The 19380-nt window shown below is 42.9% G+C and overlaps 1 pseudogene; it reads right to left on the bottom strand.

Annotated features, from left to right (window-relative positions):
- LOC121552154 overlaps window positions 1-19380 on the bottom strand; it is a 49230-nt pseudogene that overhangs the window by 19483 nt on the left and 10367 nt on the right.

Below are 19380 nucleotides of genomic sequence, written 5' to 3'. Positions count from 1 at the left end.
CTTTAGCGGCACGGCGCTGGCTGCAGGTTGTCAGTCAGACTCCACGACTTATGCTTCAGAAAGCACTTTAAAACTGCCTCGCTAGTACAGACTGGGCCTGTGGAAAAAATTTAAAAGATGATGGTAGCGGCAGGAAAGCTGTATCGGTGCTGTCAGAGATAGTGGAGAGTAGAGATTCACATTTAGCCAAGTGTAGTTCTCTTTCAGCGCTCGTGATTAGAATGACTAGTGGGATGTTGAGGAGAGGGGTATGTGTGTGTATGGTCAGGCTGTTTCCATCCACACAACGTACAGTTATAAACATGGGTGTGCCGATCTCGTCAAACTAGTATTCGTATCCGTCACACTTGATACTCATAATCGGATTTACTCGTGATCGGAAAACCCAGAAGTGTGCTTTAAATGCCTGTAAAGCCTATACTTCAAGTGCACATTAATGCACTATCACTCAGCTCAGAGGGTTTCCATTAGTTACCACAGCCACAGAGTAGAAATGGGCTATATCGTAAATATTAATGAAAACTAAATTTGCATTTGGGTCTTAATTTAAGGTTAGGGTTAGGCATAAGGTTAGCAGTGTGGTTAAGGTTAGGGTTAGGCATAAGGTTAGCAGTGTGGTTAAGGTTAAGGTTTAAAATTAGATCTTAAGAAGAGAAATGGTAGAAATAGGCAGGGTTTATGAGTTTGTGGATGTGGTAACTAGTGAAAATGCACATGATTCACTTACTTCAGGACTGCCCAACCCTGTTCCTGGAGCGCTACCATCCTGTAGGTTTTTGCTCCAACCCTAATCTAGCACACATTATTCTAATAATTAGCAGGTTGATAAGATTAATCAGGTTAGTAACACCTGGGGTTGGAGCGAAAACCTACAGGAGGGTAGCTCTCCAGGAACATGGTTGGGCAACCCTGACTTACTTAGTTCTATTCAATTATCAATGAAATAGGCTAATAAATAGCCTAATGCATGTCTGGCTACTCCTGCCTGCATTTATTCCAGACACAGATTTAGATGAAGGTAGGCTAATTCGCTTGCCCCATATATTGTTTCACTTTCTAGAGGAGCAAAACTTCTCTCCCTACACTTAGCCTATGCCACAACATTTGTACAATCAAAATGAACTATATTTTTACATTTACATCATTTAGCAAACGCTCTTATCCAGAGCGACTTACAAATTGGTGCATTCAACTTATGATAGCCAGTGGGACAACCACTTTTTTTTTTAATGGGGGGTGGGGGAAGAAGAATTACTTTATACTATTCCAGGTATTCCTTAAAGAGGTAGGGTTTCAAGTGTCTCCGGAAGGTGGTCAGTGACTCCGCTGTCCTGGCGTCGTGGGGGAGCTTGTTCCACCATTGGGGTGCCAGAGCAGCGAATAGCTTTGACTGGACTGAGCGGGAACTGTGCTTCCGTAGAGGTAGGGGAGCTAGCAGGCCAGAGGTGGATGAACGTAGTGCACTCGTTTGGGTGTAGGATCAGAGCCTGAAGGTAAGGAGGTGCCGTTCCCCTCACAGCTCCGTAGGCAAGCACCATGGTCTTGTAGTAGATGCGAGCCTCAACTGGAAGCCAGTGGAGTGTGCGGAGGAGCGGGGTGATATGAGAGAACTTGGGAAGGTTGAACACCAGACGGGCTGCAGCGTTCTGGATGAGTTGTAGTGGTTTAATGGCACAGGCAGGAAGCCCAGCCAACAGCGAGTTGCAGTAATCCAGACGGGAGATGACAAGTGCCTGGATTAGGACCTGTGCCGCTTTCTGTATAAGGTAGGGTCGTACTCTGCGAATGTTGTAGAGCATGAACCTGCAGGATCGGGTCACCGCTTTGATGTTAGCGGAGAACGACAGGGTGTTGTCCAGGGTCACGCCAAGGTTCTTTGCACTCTGGGAGGAGGACACAATGGAGTTGTCAACCGTGATGGCGAGATCATGGAGCGGGCAGTCCTTCCCCGGGAGGAAGAGCAGCTCCGTCTTGCCAAGGTTCAGCTTGAGGTGGTGATCCGACATCCACACTGATATGTTTGCCAGACATGCAGAGATGCGATTCGCCACCTGGTTATCAGAAGGGTCTGTTGCAGAATGATCAGAATGATCTGTTGCTCGGTAAACATGCCTGGGCGAAAATAAATAACAATAGCAAGCAAGCATGGGGTTGGATCACAACATAACGACAGACATCAGCAATGGAATAATTATACGGACAGACAAAGTAGGCCTACTGCCAAGTAGACAGACAAAAACAACCATATGGGCTCAGCAAAGTCAACAGGAAATAACTAGATTGAACAACAATGACTAGCTACGGATTCTGATTCATACACAATGTTTGGAGAATGGGAGACTTGTGCCCTGAGATGAGTGACTGAGTGAAACAGAGCCACACGTGTGTCTGTCTGGGGAAATGAGAGCAGAGGGAGACTGACTTGTTCTAATCCAATCGTTGCAGCAGGCTCAACCGATACCCCACCCTGTTTCTTTACAGACAGAAGAACTAGCCAATAGTTGTTTAGAGCACACAGCGCTTCACACTGTTTGAGTGAAAGAGAGATGCGTGCTGACAGCTGAACATTTATTTTTTACGATCACAGATCATTAAAAAAAATACCTCCTTCATATACGTTACGATATTCGTTTTGTCCGAGTACTCGGCACACCCCTTGTTATGAATATAACTACTGTTCCCTGAAGGACGGACTGAGGTATAACATACTATGGTGAGTCAATGACCAATCCTATTCACCTGAAGCAAACTGAAATCATGCCTAACGGGCCAAAGCCCCGCCTTCCTGGCTATAATACAGGGCCTCACATCCGTTTCCTCAATTCAGTACCGCTCTTCAGCGAACCCAAACCCCCTGACGGCGCGGGGCCAAAAAAATGTATACCTCGTTCCCTCCTTCAGAGAACGTACAGTTATATTCATAAATTTACTTTCCCTTTCAGTTGGTCACTCAGTACTACGGGGACATACATTCACGCCCCAAGCCGGCTCAGAGGGTACCAAATTAGGAGACCCACGGCAGCCCAAGCTCACACACAGGTTCCACCAGCTCCAAAAAAGGGTTACAGAAGCCACCTTTTTCCCCAGTACTTACCCGAGAAGCCTGAACTGTCATAACCTCATGAGGCCTGAACATTCAGAGCCCCATATAGGGAACCAGAACCTATAGGGAACCACAACTTGCCTATGCACACTGACATGCTGCCACTGTAGTCCCTAGACCCCACGGTTCCAAGAACAATACTCACCTTGCGAGCCTGAAATGTCAGAACTCGTACAAGGAACCGCAGGTCCAAAACAACAGAACACCTGTCGTAACTTGGTAAAGCGCGCATGCGCGCTGCATAGCATCGACCAGAGTCGATGAACCACAGCAGCCCGAGTCTCAAACCCACAGGAAACCTGCAGTAACATGGAAACTGTGTGCTTGCGCGCTGCCACATCAGTGCAAGGCTCAAACCCACAGGGCACTGTGGTAACCTGGATAAATGCGCAACCTGCACGCTGCCAAACACCCACTCCCGGACCCAGCCATAAGAACACTATGAGCCACACAGGGAGCAGTTACATCCAAGCATAAAACCTCAAAGGTATGTGGAGAACCCTAACTCGCTGCAGCACAGATATCACCAATCCTCATGCCCCTGAACACTGCCCAAGAAGCCGCCACACCCCTATTAGAGTAAGCACACACACTGCTAGGCAACCCTTGTCCTTTGCCGTCATATGCCAGGGAGATATGCCTCCACAATCCAATGAGAAAGACGCTGCTTAGAGCTGGATTAGCGAGACATACAAAAAGCTGGTCACAAATGCGGATATCCTTGGTCCTATCTATATAAATGTATGTGCATAAAGCGCGCCCTGGACACTAGGGGTGTGACATTTAAACGAATTTGGCATTGTTAACGTTTAGAAAAATTACTAACCACAGTGCAGTTATCACAAAACTACCACTAACAGGTCCCGATGATAATCATCATAAAGGTAAACATTTAAATTAAACAAATACCTAACGCAACAATGCTGTAAGTAGGAGAAATGCATCTTTCAAATTATTTGCCATGGATATAAAGAGCTCCGAACATCATCATCGGCTGCCACAGGAAAAATGGCAGAGAGTGAGAGAGAGAAGCGACAGCAGCAAAGTCTTGAATGACAATACTTTGAGAAGTTAAATGAGAAGGTGATGAAATGCAAACTTTGCGAGGTGAAATTGGGCTACAGTGGCAGTACAGGTGCAATGCTGAAAGGGAGGCACCGTGAGACCCAGCCCGTTGCTGGCAGCAGTGCGATAAGGGACAGAGTGAGAAAATCACAGTGCTGATTACAGAAATGATTGCAGTTGATATGCAGCCATCAATGGTAGAGGATGTCGGCGTCACTGCCCAGACTACAAGATGTCATGTCGAAAAACCGTGACAGTCCTGGTGGAGAAACTTTACAGCAGTAAGGTGAGCGCCGTCTGGTAGGTAGCCAGGACCGTGGTGGATTGAACTGCATTGCCCCCTAGCGGTCATACGCAGAACCATATCTGATTTGTGAATTCCCGTCACATCCATCACTCTTGACAACTGTGTTTCTGAACATGTGGAAAGAACTGTGTGTTCTGATACCTGGCCCACACCGGGTTTGAGACCTCAGCAACCAGTAACTTGCCCCCATTGACCAAGCCACTTGGGAGCACTGTTACCACAGTAAATGCTTGGGGAGGAGGGCCCCGAGTCAAACAACCTTGTTGGCGAAACTGGTTCATTCAAATACATCCGCCTGTCCCTCTCAGGAATCCAGAGAACCGGCGCTGTTTATTCGGAAGCACCGTGCTAGGATTAGCCCCTTGTTAGTCTCTGGAGCGAAGTAACTCGCCACTCATCTGCGAAATCTTTAAACCGGGGTAAGCGACGCTTCACCGCTGCAGGGACAGGAGGTAAAATAACTTCATCCAAACCTGGAGGAACTCCGCTTCGAAGGTGCATTCACCACCAATTGTTCACTCTCCTCCGCCAAATCCAAAGATGACTGATGTCATCCGATTCACACTTTGAAAACCCTCCAGAGCCAATCAGGGATAGTGCATCATCCTCGGAATCCAGACTCTGAACACTGCCAGAGAAACCGGAATGAGCTTCACTTGACTGGGATGACACCTCTATCAACTCCGACCACCAATCTTCCTCACAAAGTCAACCCGACTTCCAATGGAAGTTGAAGCCAGCCGGAGACAATGGTCACACAAACTGGTCCCAGCCAAGGCCTCCTGAGCGTGTGTCCACCCCAGACAACAGGATAGCACTCGTGAGTATCTATTTTTATTGTGAAACCACATGCCCTAGGGCACGGTCGGACGTTCAAACTTGGCTGGTTAGTCTTACTCAAGCCTGAAAGCACTTTTTACACAAGCAGAGCAGAAAGTAGTTCGCTTTTAGCAAACAAAAAAACCTATACCAAGACCCAAAACTCACAACATCTAGGGGAACAACTACTCTCTCCCCACTAACAGACACCTAAGTCGGAGCTGAATCTCGTAGCCTTCATGATTGGTCGTTGACTCCCCATAGTATGTTATACCGAGTGACTGACTGAAAGGGAACTGTCCTTTGTCTGGAGAGGGAGCAGCTGCACCACAGGGAGACCATGCCCTCTATTCCCCAATCACTTAAAATTAACAGAGCTCATCCAATCACAATCATATTATCAAAAATGTTAACCTTATTACAATGGTCCCAGATTACCTCATACTATTTATTAATGATATGTATAGATTGAAATAAATTGATTAGGCCCTAATCTATGGATTTCACATGACTGGGAATACAGATATGCATCTGTTGGTCACAGATACCTTTTAAAAAGTAGGGGCGTGGATCAGAAAACCAGTCAGTATCTGGTGTGAACACCATTTGCCTCATGCAGCGCAACACATCTCCTTCACGTAGAGTTGATCAGGCTGTTGATTGTGGGCTGTGGAATGTTGTCCCAGTCCTCTTCAATGGCTGTGTGAAGTTGCTGGATATTGGCGGGAACTGGAACACGCTATTGTACACGTCGATCCAGAGCATCCCAAACATGTTCAATGGGTGACATGTCTGGTAAGTATGCAGGCCATGGAAGAACTGGGACATTTTCAGCTTCCAGGAATTGTGTACAGATCCTTGCGACATGGGGCTGTGCATTATGTTGAAACATGAAGTGATGGCGGCTGATGAATGGCACGACAATGGGCCTCAAGATTTAATTTCCACAGTATCTATGTGCATTAAAATCGCCATCGATAAAATGCAATTGTGTTTGTTGTCCGTAGCTTATGCCTGCCCATACCATAACCCCACCGCCACCATGGGGCACTCTGTTCACAACGTTACCACACAACACCCTTTCACATGGTTTGCGGTTGTGAGGCCGGTTGGACGTACTGCCAAATTCTCTAAAACAAGGTTAGAGGGGGCTTATGGTAGATACATTAACATTAAATTATCTGGCAACAGCTCTTTTTGACATTCCTGCAGTAGGCATGCCAATTGCACGCTCCCTCAAAACTTGAGACATCTGTGGCATTTTGTTGTGTGACAAAACTGCACAATTTAGAGTGGCCTTTCATCGTCCCCAGCACAAGGTGTAATGATGTAATGATCATGCTGTTTAATCAGCTTCTTGATATACCACAGCTGTCAGGTGGATGGATTATCTTGGCAAAGGAGAAATGCTCACTAACAGGGATGAAAACAAATTTGTGCAAAGAAATTGGGAGAAATAAGCTTTTTGTGCATATGGAACATTTCTGGGACTTTTTATTTCAGCTCATGAAACATGGGACCCACACGTGCCGTTTATATTTTTGTTCAGTATATATACAGATATTCTATCTATCTATCTATCTTATCTATAGTGCATTCGGAAAGTATTCAGACCCCTTGATTTTTTCACATTTTGTTACGTTACAGCCTTATTCTAAAATGGATTAAACATAACATTTCCCTCATCAATCTACACACAATACCCCATAATGACAAAGTGAAAACAGGTTTTTAGAAATTTTAGCAAATGTATACAAAAAAACAGAAATACCTTATTTACATAAGTATTCAGACCCTTTGCTATGAGACTCGAAATTGAACTCAGGTGCATCCTGTTTCCATTGATAATCCTTGAGATGTTTCTACAACTTGATTGGAGTCCACCTGTGGTAAATTCAATTGATTGGACATGATTTGGAAAGGCACACACCTGTCTATATAAGGTCCCACAGTTGACAGTGCATGTCAGAGCAAAAATCAAGCCATGAGGTCGAAGGAATTGTCTGTAGAGCTCCGAGACAGGATTGTGTCGAGGCACAGTGGCCTCCATCATTCTTAAATGGAAGAAGTTTGGAACCACCAATACTCTTCCTAGAGCTGGCCGCCCGGCCAAACTTAGCAATTGGGGGTGAAGGGCCTTGGTCAGGGAGGTAACCAAGAACCCGATGGTCACTCTGACAGAGCTCTAGAGTTCCTCTGTGGAGATGGGAGAACCTTCCAGAAGGACAGCCATCTCTATAGCACTCCACCAATTAGGCCTTTATGGTAGAGTGTCCAGACGGAAGCACTCCTCAGTAAAAGGTGTCGTAGAAATATTTAACTCAAAAGTAATTAACTCAAAAATATCTCTCAAGAAACAGGAGCTTGTGAATCCAATAATCAGACCTTTATTATCTAATAACAAATGCCGAGATGTTCCATGGAACAACTGTCTCTCTCTGGCTTAGACATCCCTTTTATACACACACACAAATGCACAAACAAGCGTACATGGCATATACAGTTACCCCCTTATGGCAAATTCCTAACTTATTTTAGTTCTACACCATCCTTATTTTTCAACGTCCAGCTGCCACACAATGTCCACTCCAAAAGGTCATGAATGCTTTTTTCTAAATGAAGCCTCTCATTCTATCATTCTATTGGATGTGTGGCTTAGGCCTCTTCTTAAAAAAGAACTAACGTAACGCATACTGTTGAGAGCTTTTGTGAAAGAACACATACATTCATTTGAAACACAGCATATACTACATGGCTATATTCCTTATTTAAGCATGTATCTGGATTATAAAATATTACATTTTAGTCATTTAGCAGACGCTCTTATCCAGAGCGACTTACAGTTAGTGAATACATATATATTTTTTTTATACTTGCCCCCCCGTGGGAATCGAACCCACAACCCTGGCGTTGCAAACGCCATGCTCTATCAACTGAGCTACATCCCTGCCGGCCATTCCCTCCCCTACCCTGGACGATGCTGGGCCAATTGTGCGCCGCCCCATGGGTCTCCCGGTCGCGGCCGGCTGCGACAGAGCCTGGATTCGAACCAGGATCTCTAGTGGCACAGTTTGCACTGCGATGCAGTGCCTTAGACCACTGCGCCACTCAGGAGCATGTTTATTATATTTTACCTTTGGCATCTCCCTACATTTGCCTTAATGATACATAAAATACTCCTATATAATCCCCCCTTTTGGGACTTCCAACAATGTCCCAAAAATACAAAGATTAATTTTTTTAATGAATGTAAGCATGTGCATTTACTTATTCTTAGCCTTGCCATATGTGGTTACATTTTACATGCATATATTTAAACCAATATATATTCCTCATTACTTAACCCATCCTGATGAGGACCCAAAGCCCAGTCAGGAATTGGTTACAATAAAGTCTGGAAGGTTTTCCTCTAGATTAACCTCCACATTTTTCTATTGGGCTTTGTAACCATGGCAAGCCCACCCACCCCCAGGAACAACTCCATACAAACATTCAGGATTCCCAAATGGACAGTCCATTGGTCCTCCTTTAACATTACAAAACTTCCCATATTCATTTACATACTGTCCTGGAGCTCCCTGAACTGGGTGTATTTCTTTGGCTGAACTAGTAACAATGGTCTGTACAGTCATTTGTTTTACTGTGGTTTGAATCAAAAGTGATTTTAACAGAGGTAGTATACAACAAAATACTACTCCCATCACTACAAGTGATATTCCTATCATTATTGCCATTTTTGTAAACATTGCACCCCATTTTCCCAAAGTTAATTCCATCCAGTCCCAAACATGAGCATCATACCCAGCATTATCCTTAACCTCTTTTCGTAGTCCTTTGAGCTTAGTCATTGCTTCAGTGAAAGAACCATCCGGGGCAGTATTATTGGGGATAAAAGTACAACATTCATCTCCAAACATAACACAAACTCCACCTTTTTCCGCTAATAGCCAGTTTAGAGCCTGCCTATTCTGCCATGCCATTCTACTAGTAGCCTGTACTTGCTCTCCTAGAGCTGATAATGCAGAGTCTGTGTAATTAATAAACCTTTGTTGATTATAATAAATATAATTGATCCACTCAAGGTTTTTGTTGGTTGAAATCCAGACAAATATTGATTCAAATCCTGCTTTAATTTAATATTTTGCCTTATATTCATTTGGAATTCCTCTGGGTTGACCTATTGCATCTAAATATACATTGGGGTCATGTTCATATGATCTTTTTACCCTTTTATTATTATTCTGTGCATCCCTATTTGTTGTTTTGTCTACCTCCCACTCTGATATAACCACCTCCTGAAGCATTTGTACTCTAGAACATACTCCCTTCCATCTTTTAGGCAAAGTAGCTCTAATCTTTTGTTCTCCACATACCCAAAAGAAATCTGCCACTGCCACCGATTGATCCTCATAAGGAAAAATCAATGGCATTGCCAGTGTTTGCTTTTCACATTCCCCAGGGTCACCCGGCCCTCCAGTTGTAGCTATTACCCCAGTACTTGATCCTGCTGCCTGATAAACCGCTCTGTGGGGGGTATCTGCATTCCAGGACATATCTTTATTTAGGTGCCATGTGGTCTCACACTTTCCCTTAAATTTTCCCAAATCGTGCTCCCCATCCGTTTTATTGTAGCATTCATAATTTTGATTGTAATCTATACAGTATTTTTCCGGTGCTTCCATTTTTCTGGGCTCTATCCTGATATCAATTTTTTTACACCACTCTCCCCATCCTACTTGATTATAGAATCTGTAATGATAGGGATTTCCCAAAAATTATAAACATTCTGCAGGACAGTAGGGCCTTTCTCCTCTTTTAAGATGACAGTAGCTTCGTTTAAAGTTAGCACAGTCCTTGTAACTGTGTGGACTTGGTATTACTATTAATTATTTTAACGGAGAAGGAGCATATACTAAACAATTCGTTTTTCTATTAATTATTTTAGCTGAATATTGTGCCCATTTGTACCAATCATTTTGCATGGCTCCCTCCCATAGCCTTTCTATTTTTGTTGATGCTTTCATTACTTTCGGTATTACTGTTGGGGCTGAAGTAGATTGTCTATTTTCCTGATTTCCCCAATTAGTTAAAGAATCCCATACATTTGGAAAAAACCCAGTTGTTTCTATTTTTTCTAATCCTGTCTTTGTTGGTTCTACTACTATAGTAATTAGTGGTCCTTGGGTAACGATCATACAGTGGGGAAAAAAAGTATTTAGTCAGCCACCAATTGTGCAAGTTCTCCCACTTAAAAAGATGAGAGAGGCCTGTAATTCATCATAGGTACACGTCAACTATGACAGACAAATGGAGAAAAAAAAATCCAGAAAATCACATTGTAGGATTTTTAATGAATTTATTTGCAAATTATGGTGGAAAATAAGTATTTGGTCACCTACAAACAAGCAAGATTTCTGGCTCTCACAGACCTGTAACTTCTTCTTTAAGAGGCTCCTCTGTCCTCCACTCGTTACCTGTATTAATGGCACCTGTTTGAACTTGTTATCAGTATAAAAGACACCTGTCCACAACCTCAAACAGTCACACTCCAAACTCCACTATGGCCAAGACCAAAGAGCTGTCAAAGGACACCAGAAACAAAATTGTAGACCTGCACCAGGCTGGGAAGACTGAATCTGCAATAGGTAAGCAGCTTTGTTTGAAGAAATCAACTGTGGGAGCAATTATTAGGAAATGGAAGACATACAAGACCACTGATAATCTCCCTCGATCTGGGGCTCCACGCAAGATCTCACCCCGTGGGGTCAAAATGATCACAAGAACGGTGAGCAAAAATCCCAGAACCTCACGGGGGGACCTAGTGAATGACCTGCAGAGAGCTGGGACCAAAGTAACAAAGCCTACCATCAGTAACACACTACGCCGCCAGGGACTCAAATCCTGCAATGCCAGACGTGTCCCCTTGCTTAAGCCAGTACATGTCCAGGCCCGTCTGATGTTTGCTAGAGTGCATTTGGATGATCCAGAAGAGGATTGGGAGAATGTCATATGGTCAGATGAAACCAAAATATAACTTTTTGGTAAAAACTCAACTCGTCGTGTTTGGAGGACAAAGAATGCTGAGTTGCATCCAAAGAACACCATACCTACTGTGAAGCATGGGGGTGGAAACATCATGCTTTGGGGCTGTTTTTCTGCAAAGGGACCAGGACGACTGATCTGTGTAAAGGAAAGAATGAATGGGGCCATGTATCGTGGAGATTTTGAGTGAAAACCTCCTTCCATCAGCAAGGGCATTGAAGATGAAACGTGGCTGGGTCTTTCAGCATGACAATGATCCCAAACACACCGCCCGGGCAACGAAGGAGTGGCTTCGTAAGAAGCATTTCAAGGTCCTGGAGTGGCCTAGCCAGTCTCCAGATCTCAACCCCATAGAAAATCTTTGGAGGGAGTTGAAAGTCCGTGTTGCCCAGCGACAGCCCCAAAACATCACTGCTCTAGAGGAGATCTGCATGGAGGAATGAGCCAAAATACCAGCAACAGTGTGTGAAAACCTTGTGAAGACTTACAGAAAACGTTTGACCTGTGTCATTGCCAACAAAGTGTATAGAACAAAGTATTGAGAAACTTTTGTTATTGACCAAATACTTATTTTCCACCATAATTTGCAAATAAATTCATTAAAAATCCTACAATGTGATTTTCTGGAAATTTTCTTCTCATTTTGTCTGTCATAGTTGACGTGTACCTATGATGAAAATTACAGGCCTCTCTCATCTTTTTAAGTGGGAGAACATGCACAATTGGTGGCTGACTAAATACTTTTTTCCCTCACTGTAGTTACATTAACTATTTCAGGTTCTTCTTCCTGTCTAGATTGGTGTTTGGAAATAGGATCAATGTCCATTGTTGTTACACTATTCCCTTCTAACCCTTTAATGCTAACTATTTCCAATATGTACTTTGCATTATTTTCTTGAATCAATTCCTTAAAAGTAATTTCCCAACTAGTGTCTCCTTTGTTAACTTCTATTTGGCAGCCATATTCATCCCAGATTGCTTCTCCTCTTGTTTGATAATTAGCCCACCCACAAAGTGATTCCTCCGGCAGAGGTTTTATCCTACGTATTGAAAAGGATTTTTGAGTTTCCATCGCTGTCAGTACTTGGGCTGGAATAGAAATACTGTTTCGAGCTATTTCCAAAGGTACGTGCTTTTTTATTATATTTCTTATTTTAGCTTCCGGAACCAATTTCTTAAGTACTGATGAAATCATGAGATGTTTGGCTTGTTTTATATCCGTTATTTTTCCATGTCCATTCCCTTTTAGCTCTACTTCTACACAATGATTTTTTAGGCATTTTATTCTAAACATTGCATATCCTTCAATCTGACATTTCCCCAAGCTAGGCCATCCTGTATACGATACTTGTTCTTTATTCACAACAACAATTCTTCCTGGCCCAGTAAGACTATTTCTGGAATATTGTATAGTTGTAGGCAGACTCATCACCATCTCTCCCAGGTTAACTGCTATTACCGTTAGAGCAATTCCACAGTTCTTAAATTGTCGGAGACCATGTGAGGGCAGAGAAGTCAATTGTGGGAAAGTCCCTTTCCTCAACAGCAGAGGAGGTCAATAGAGTCATCTATTCTAAAGTTCTAGCATTGGTAAGGACAAACTTCCCTTGTTCTATTAGTTCCACTATTTTATGGTGTGTATGTATTGTTACCGGGTATCCCATAGTAATTGTGGACGCTTTGTCATATGCATATTGTAATGCAGCTAGACCTTGATAACAGGGTGGATATCCCTGGGCAACAGAATCTAGTTTAGAACTATAATACGCAATAGGTTGTTTTCGTCTTCCACTACATGTCTCTTGCATAAGTACCGCTGTTGCATACCTATCACATCTGTTTGCCACATACAACAAGAATGGTTTTGTGTAATCTGGGGCTGCTAGAGCCGGAGCTGACTGCATCTCCTTCTTCATTGTTTCAAACGCAGTCAATGCATCACTGTTCCATTCCAGGCTTGCTCTGAGGTCTAGTTGTCCTGCTTCTTTCATGATTTCTCGCAGAGGAGCAGTTTTAATCGCATACTCCTCTATCCAGAGTATATGTGTATTGCTTACCTTTGTAGGTAAATGCAAACAAGTGTCTGCACTCTTCTGCCAGGGGCACACTAAAAAATGCTCCACATAGGTCAATCACTGTGAAGTACTTGGCTTCTGGGGGAACATTGGTGAGTAGCGTATGAGGGTTTGGAACATCAGCAGGCCAATCTTGTACTATATCATTTATGGCCCTTAAGTCATGTACCAGCCTCCACTTTTTCCCATCTGCTTTAAGGACTGGCAACAAAGGTGTGTTACAACAACTTTGCGTTTCTATCAGTACTCCTGCTTTTATCAGTCCCTCAATTGTGGCACTGATGCCCTCTTCTGCTTCAGGTTTCATATGATATTGAGCCCTCCAAGGGGGCTTAACATCTGGCTTTGTTTTGACAAACACAGGACTTGCTGATTTTACCAATCCAACATCTGTATTATGTTGTGACCATACCTCATGAGGTATGTTTTTCTCAATTTCCTGTTTTTGCCGGTCCTCAAATTCTGTTGCTTCCCCTAGCTGTGTTAGCTGTTGGCATGTAACTTCCTCTTCTCTTGGGTCCCCAGTCATTATTGTAGTATGGTGTATCTTGATTAAGGCTTTATCTTTTGAGTGATAAATCAGTGAATTTTCTGTCTTGTTCCATTGAATTGTTTTTGCTCGCTTCATCATGGGGCCCAAATCCTTGGCCTCCATTCCCTTGTTAACCAGCAAGGTAATGTGTGGGGTAGCTTCAGAAATATTGTACCATTTCTCCACAAAGTCTGAGCCATCCATGTTCGTCACCTCCATTGCTGCTCCTTGTTTTCCTATAATTATGTACTGAGACATTATAGGTACTGATTTCCCATTTGCATTTAACAACCACAGTTGCTCTAAAAGATCATCACGATAGGGATCATATTGCATGGTGCAGTGAAATTCTGACTTTCCTCTTTCTGCTTCTGGTATCTGAGCCTGAATAAACCTACCCCATTTCTTGACTACCCTATCTACTTCTGTCTCAATATCCCCTAACCAATAGACATTTGCTGTATCCTGTTTCATTACCATTTGTAAGTTTAACCCTGCCCTGTCTATTAATACCCCTTCAGAGGAACATCGAATTTGTATACCCATTTTGCATAGGGCATCTCTTCCCAATAGATTGACAGGGGTGTGTTCTGATACAAGTATAGGGAGGGTTGCGGATTTGTCATCCGCTGTCAGGCGAACTGGAGGTGTCATTGAAATGAACTGCGTTTGTCCCGAGAATCCTATAGTTTTGGCATATTTGCCAGACATGGGGAGGTGTGAGGCATAATTTGGACTTACACAGGTGTAAGTGGCTCCAGTGTCAACCATCATGGGTGTGCCTCTGTTCTCTATTTGAACCTGCAACATAGGTTCTTGATCAGCTCGTGTAGTTAGTACTGGAAACTGACCCTCCCCGGTAGGATTCTCTGGGCACCCCTAGTACCCCTGATTGGGCCCTGCCCATGGATTCACAGGACCTTGGATTTGTTGCTGATTTTGTTGCCAGCCGTTAGGTTGCTTTGGTTGCCAGCCGTCAGGTTGCTTCCAATTATTTTGGTTTTTGTTCCCCTGTTGTTGCCAGGGGTTTGTGGGGCAGTTTCGTCTGGTATGCCCTGGCTGCTGGCATCCCCAGCAAATTCCAGTTGGCCCTTGTGGGCCCCGATTTCCTCCTTTCTGATTATTTTGCTGAAATCTTAGCTGTTTATTGTTATTATTCCATTGCCGGGGTTGTTGTGCATACACATTCACTACTGGTGCTGTGGGTTGTACTTGGGCCTGTGGCGCAGGAGGCAGATATGGCCCTTCTGGAGTGACTGCAGCCATCATTCCTGTTTCATTCGCAGGTGCTGTTACTGGGGCCTGGATTTTCTTCTTCCCTCTGTTTGTCAGTTCTTCCAATTGGAGTTGAGTCAGTTTCCTCTGACTGTCTCTCCCCTGCTCCATAAGTCTCTGTTCATCCTTTCTGTGTTTTTCTACTGCATGAATCACATGGTCACAGAATTCTTTGTGTGTCTTTGAGGTCAGTCCCACCACATCCTCCAGCCTGCTCCTTACTGATTGGGGCATGGCCTCTATTATTGAGTTTCAGAATAGAGTTGTCATCAGTGGGTCCCCTTCTGGATCTCGTTCTGTTTCCAGTCTCCATCGTTTCATCTGTTCATGTAGATAGGCAGCTGGATTCTCAGTTTCTCCCAGTGTCCCCCCTTTCAGTGACTTGGGGTCAATTCTCGCCGGGTATTCCAGTCTTAGTGCTTGCCAGACTTCAGGGCGGTGTGAATCAAAGTCCATCCCATCTCCTTGTGGGTCACTCACTTCTCTACTCAGGTCACTGTTCCCCAGTATATCCTCCATTTTTGCCTTTCCAACCACCCTTGCCAACAGTGCCTTCAGATCCCCCACAGCCAGCAGTTTCCCCATGGTTTGTTCCTCAAAAGTCCTAATCCATTTTCCTGCCCCATCATGCAAATCTGGCAGACGGGCAACCAATCCTTCCAGGTCCTGTGATCCCCACGGAACTAGTGAGCCTGGGTACCTTTTATTAGAATTGGATATTGTCCCTTGTATTTTTCAGGTCTTCTTAATGTTCTCCTATTCCACAATCTTTCTTCCCTTACACCTTGATTGCAACCTCCCCATATTTCAGCTGCTGCTCCTTCTTCCTCCTCCATCACTCTGCCTGTCCGCTGTCTTACCTCACTTTGCTCCCTCTCTTTTTCTTCCTTTTCTCTCAACATTCTCCTCATCCTGTCCATTTCTTTCTCTATTAGTTTGTTTGTTACTTCAATATCTGCCATTTCTTCATCTGAGAGTTCTCCATCATCTCTCTTCGTCATTTTCATTCTTCCCAATGCTTCCCTCAGCTCTCCATAGCAATCCAATCTGTTTGGCTTGATTTCTGCCCTTCGCTTGATTCCTTCTGTTTTCTTTTGAGTCTTTTCCCATCCTTTGGGAGGATGTAAACAAAGGTCTTTCTTCTTCCATTTCTATTTCTCCTTTTATTGATATTACTCCGGACACCTGGGGATATTGTCCACAAACATATGGTGGAGGTCCCACAGACCAATCTGCTTCTTTTTGTTTGTTTTCTCATAATCTTTTCTCAACATGTTTCTGGCTTCTTGCATGTTCTTTAGCAATCCTTCTCCTTCTATTTTGAACATGATGAGTACTTATTTTTCTCTTTCTCTTTTGGCGCTTCTCTTCTTTCCTGTGTTTTTTGCTTTATGTTTTTTTATTATCAGTGTTTCCATTTCCTCACACACTGTGACATCAAATGTTCCTCCTTCTGGCCATTTGGTGCCCATTTTCCTGGTGCGTTTCTCCCATTTTTCAGATGTTTTTGCTATTTCTCCCTTACCTAAGGGATACCTAGCACTCAGTATTTCTACTGCCGTTTTATTCATATTTATGACCTATATATATCATATATATATATATATCTATATACATATATTACTATTTATTATTATTATTTATTTATTTTTTACTTCCTTTTTAATCTATTTTTGTATTTGTCCTATTTATTTATTTTATTTCTCCTTCTTAATTATTTTTATATTAGTATTCGCTTTTATTGTTAAACTATTTGTGCTTCCTTGATTATTGTTTGGTCAGAACTTATTTATTATTAATGGGTATTCGACAATCTCTTTATATAATAATAATAACTCCTATTGTCCACTTTACCTTTGTGTGGACACCTCATAAATCTTCCCCTTGCTATTGTGTTATCTTAGCATTAAATCACTCAGCTATATTCTTTCTGTAATAATAAAATAATATTTCTGATGTCCACTTTTCCTTTGTGTGGACACCTCATAAATCTTCCCCTTGCTAATGTTTTATCTTAGCTTTAAATCACTCAGCTATGTTCTTTATGTAATAATAAAAGAATGTCTTCTGATGTCCACTTTTCATTTGTGTGGACACCTCATAAATCTTCCCCTTGCTAGTGTTTTATCTTAGTTTTAAATCACTCAGCTATGTGTGTTCCTACCTCTATGAGCATCCACACACCATTCACTCTTTCTCTCCTGGTGCGAGACCGGGTGTGTCCTTCCTATCAGGTTACACTTAAGTAACGGTCCAGGAAAGGTGCGTCAACCTTTCCCCACCAAGGACAGAGATTTTCACACTCACTTGCACTCTCACTCTTTCACACACTTTTCTAAGTTACCTGTAAACTTAACCCCTTCTTGATACACTTCCTCGACACAAGAAAACAGTTTTATACAGGATTTATATTTATTTAGCCCCCTAGGTGATACACTTCCTCGACACACCCGGACTTATACCTATCCTACGCTTTCCTAAGCGACCTGTATATTCTACCCTTCCTCTCTGATTCACTTCCTCGACACAGAGAAAAAGCGATATTTCCACAGGATTTCACCTACCTAAGCAGTCCTAAAAAACAATTCACTTCCCCGACACGTTTTAAAGCGTTATTCGTAAGGCTTTCTAACATGTTATTCTCTAATCGCTCAACCAGATGGACAGCCACCCGTGCTGAAATGACCCAGACAAATTGATCAGCAAGATGAATCAAATGAATCGACCGAATCGAACAGACGCATCAGATGAGCAGCCAAGTGACCCCGATGATTGAATGCACGAATTGAGCAATAGAATGAAACAGATCGATCAGACTGTCCAGTTGAGCAACCCGAATGAGACAGATGAATCATCCAACTTGACCACAACCAATCAAATCACAATGGATTAAACAGAATGACCAGCAGGACGAACAACTGAATCAAATGACTTGAACAAGCGGTTCAGACGAACAACCGAATGACACCGACGAGTACAAGACGCGTCAAAACAGTCGGTTTGTCAAACAGATGCAATCATACTGACCAAATGATCAACTCAAACGAGACAGATAACCCACCCCACTCAACCACAATGACTGACTCACACCAACTCAAGCAGACCATCCATCCATCTACCGAGCTGATCTATTTAAACTATTTTCTACTTATTGTAACCCTCGAGGCTTTTCATCATTTAACATGCATTTTAAATCCAAAAGCTCCCAGTCTCTAATTTTCTGGTTCTTACATTTGGAGAGACCTACTTAAAATAAAAATAAAAATAAATATGCCATTTAGCAGACGCTTTTATCCAAAGCGACTTACAGTCGTGCGTGCATAAATTTTTGTGTATGGGTGGTCCCGGGGATCGAACCCACTACCTTGGCGTTACAAGCGCCGTGCTCTACCAGCTGAGCAGAGGACCAGTGCAGCTGAGGCCGGGCCCGGGAACAAACCACACAAACTTTATACTATATAAGTAAGAACTTGGCTTACCTTTTTTTTTTTTTAAGCGGACGCTTTTGTTTGTATGGTCCGTCCAAGCCGTTTCACAACCGCAGATTCACCGTCTCTGACCCCTGTTTTGACTCCTGGCAAGCTCGCCATTTATGTCGTAGAAATATTTAACTCAAAAGTAATTAACTCAAAAATATCACTCAAGAAACGGGAGCTTGTGAATCCAAAAATCAGACCTTTATTGTCTAATAACAAATGCCGAGATGTTCCATGGAACAACTGTCTCTCTCTGGCTTAGACATCCCTTTTATACACACACACAAATGCACAAACATGCGTACATGGCATATACAGTTACCCCCTTATGGCAAATTCCTAACTTATTTTAGTTCTACACCATCCTTATTTTTCAACGTCCAGCTGTCACACAATGTCCACTCCAAAAGGTCATGAATGCTTTTTTCTATATGAAGCCTCTCATTCTATCATTCTATTGGCTGCGTGGCTTTTAAAACACAGCATATACTACATGGCTATATTCCTTATTTAAGCATGTATCTGGATTATAAAATATCAAACATGTTTATTATATTTTACCTTTGGCATCTCCCTACATTTGCCTTAATGATACATAAAATACTCCTATAAAGGCACATGACAACTTGCTTGGAGTTTGCCAAAAGGCACCTAAAGGACTCAGACCATTAGAAACAAGATTTTCT

The sequence above is a fragment of the Coregonus clupeaformis genome, chromosome 36 (genome assembly GCF_020615455.1).
Source record: "Coregonus clupeaformis isolate EN_2021a chromosome 36, ASM2061545v1, whole genome shotgun sequence".
Taxonomy (NCBI): domain Eukaryota; kingdom Metazoa; phylum Chordata; class Actinopteri; order Salmoniformes; family Salmonidae; genus Coregonus; species Coregonus clupeaformis.
This window is presented reverse-complemented; position numbering and strand designations above follow the sequence as displayed.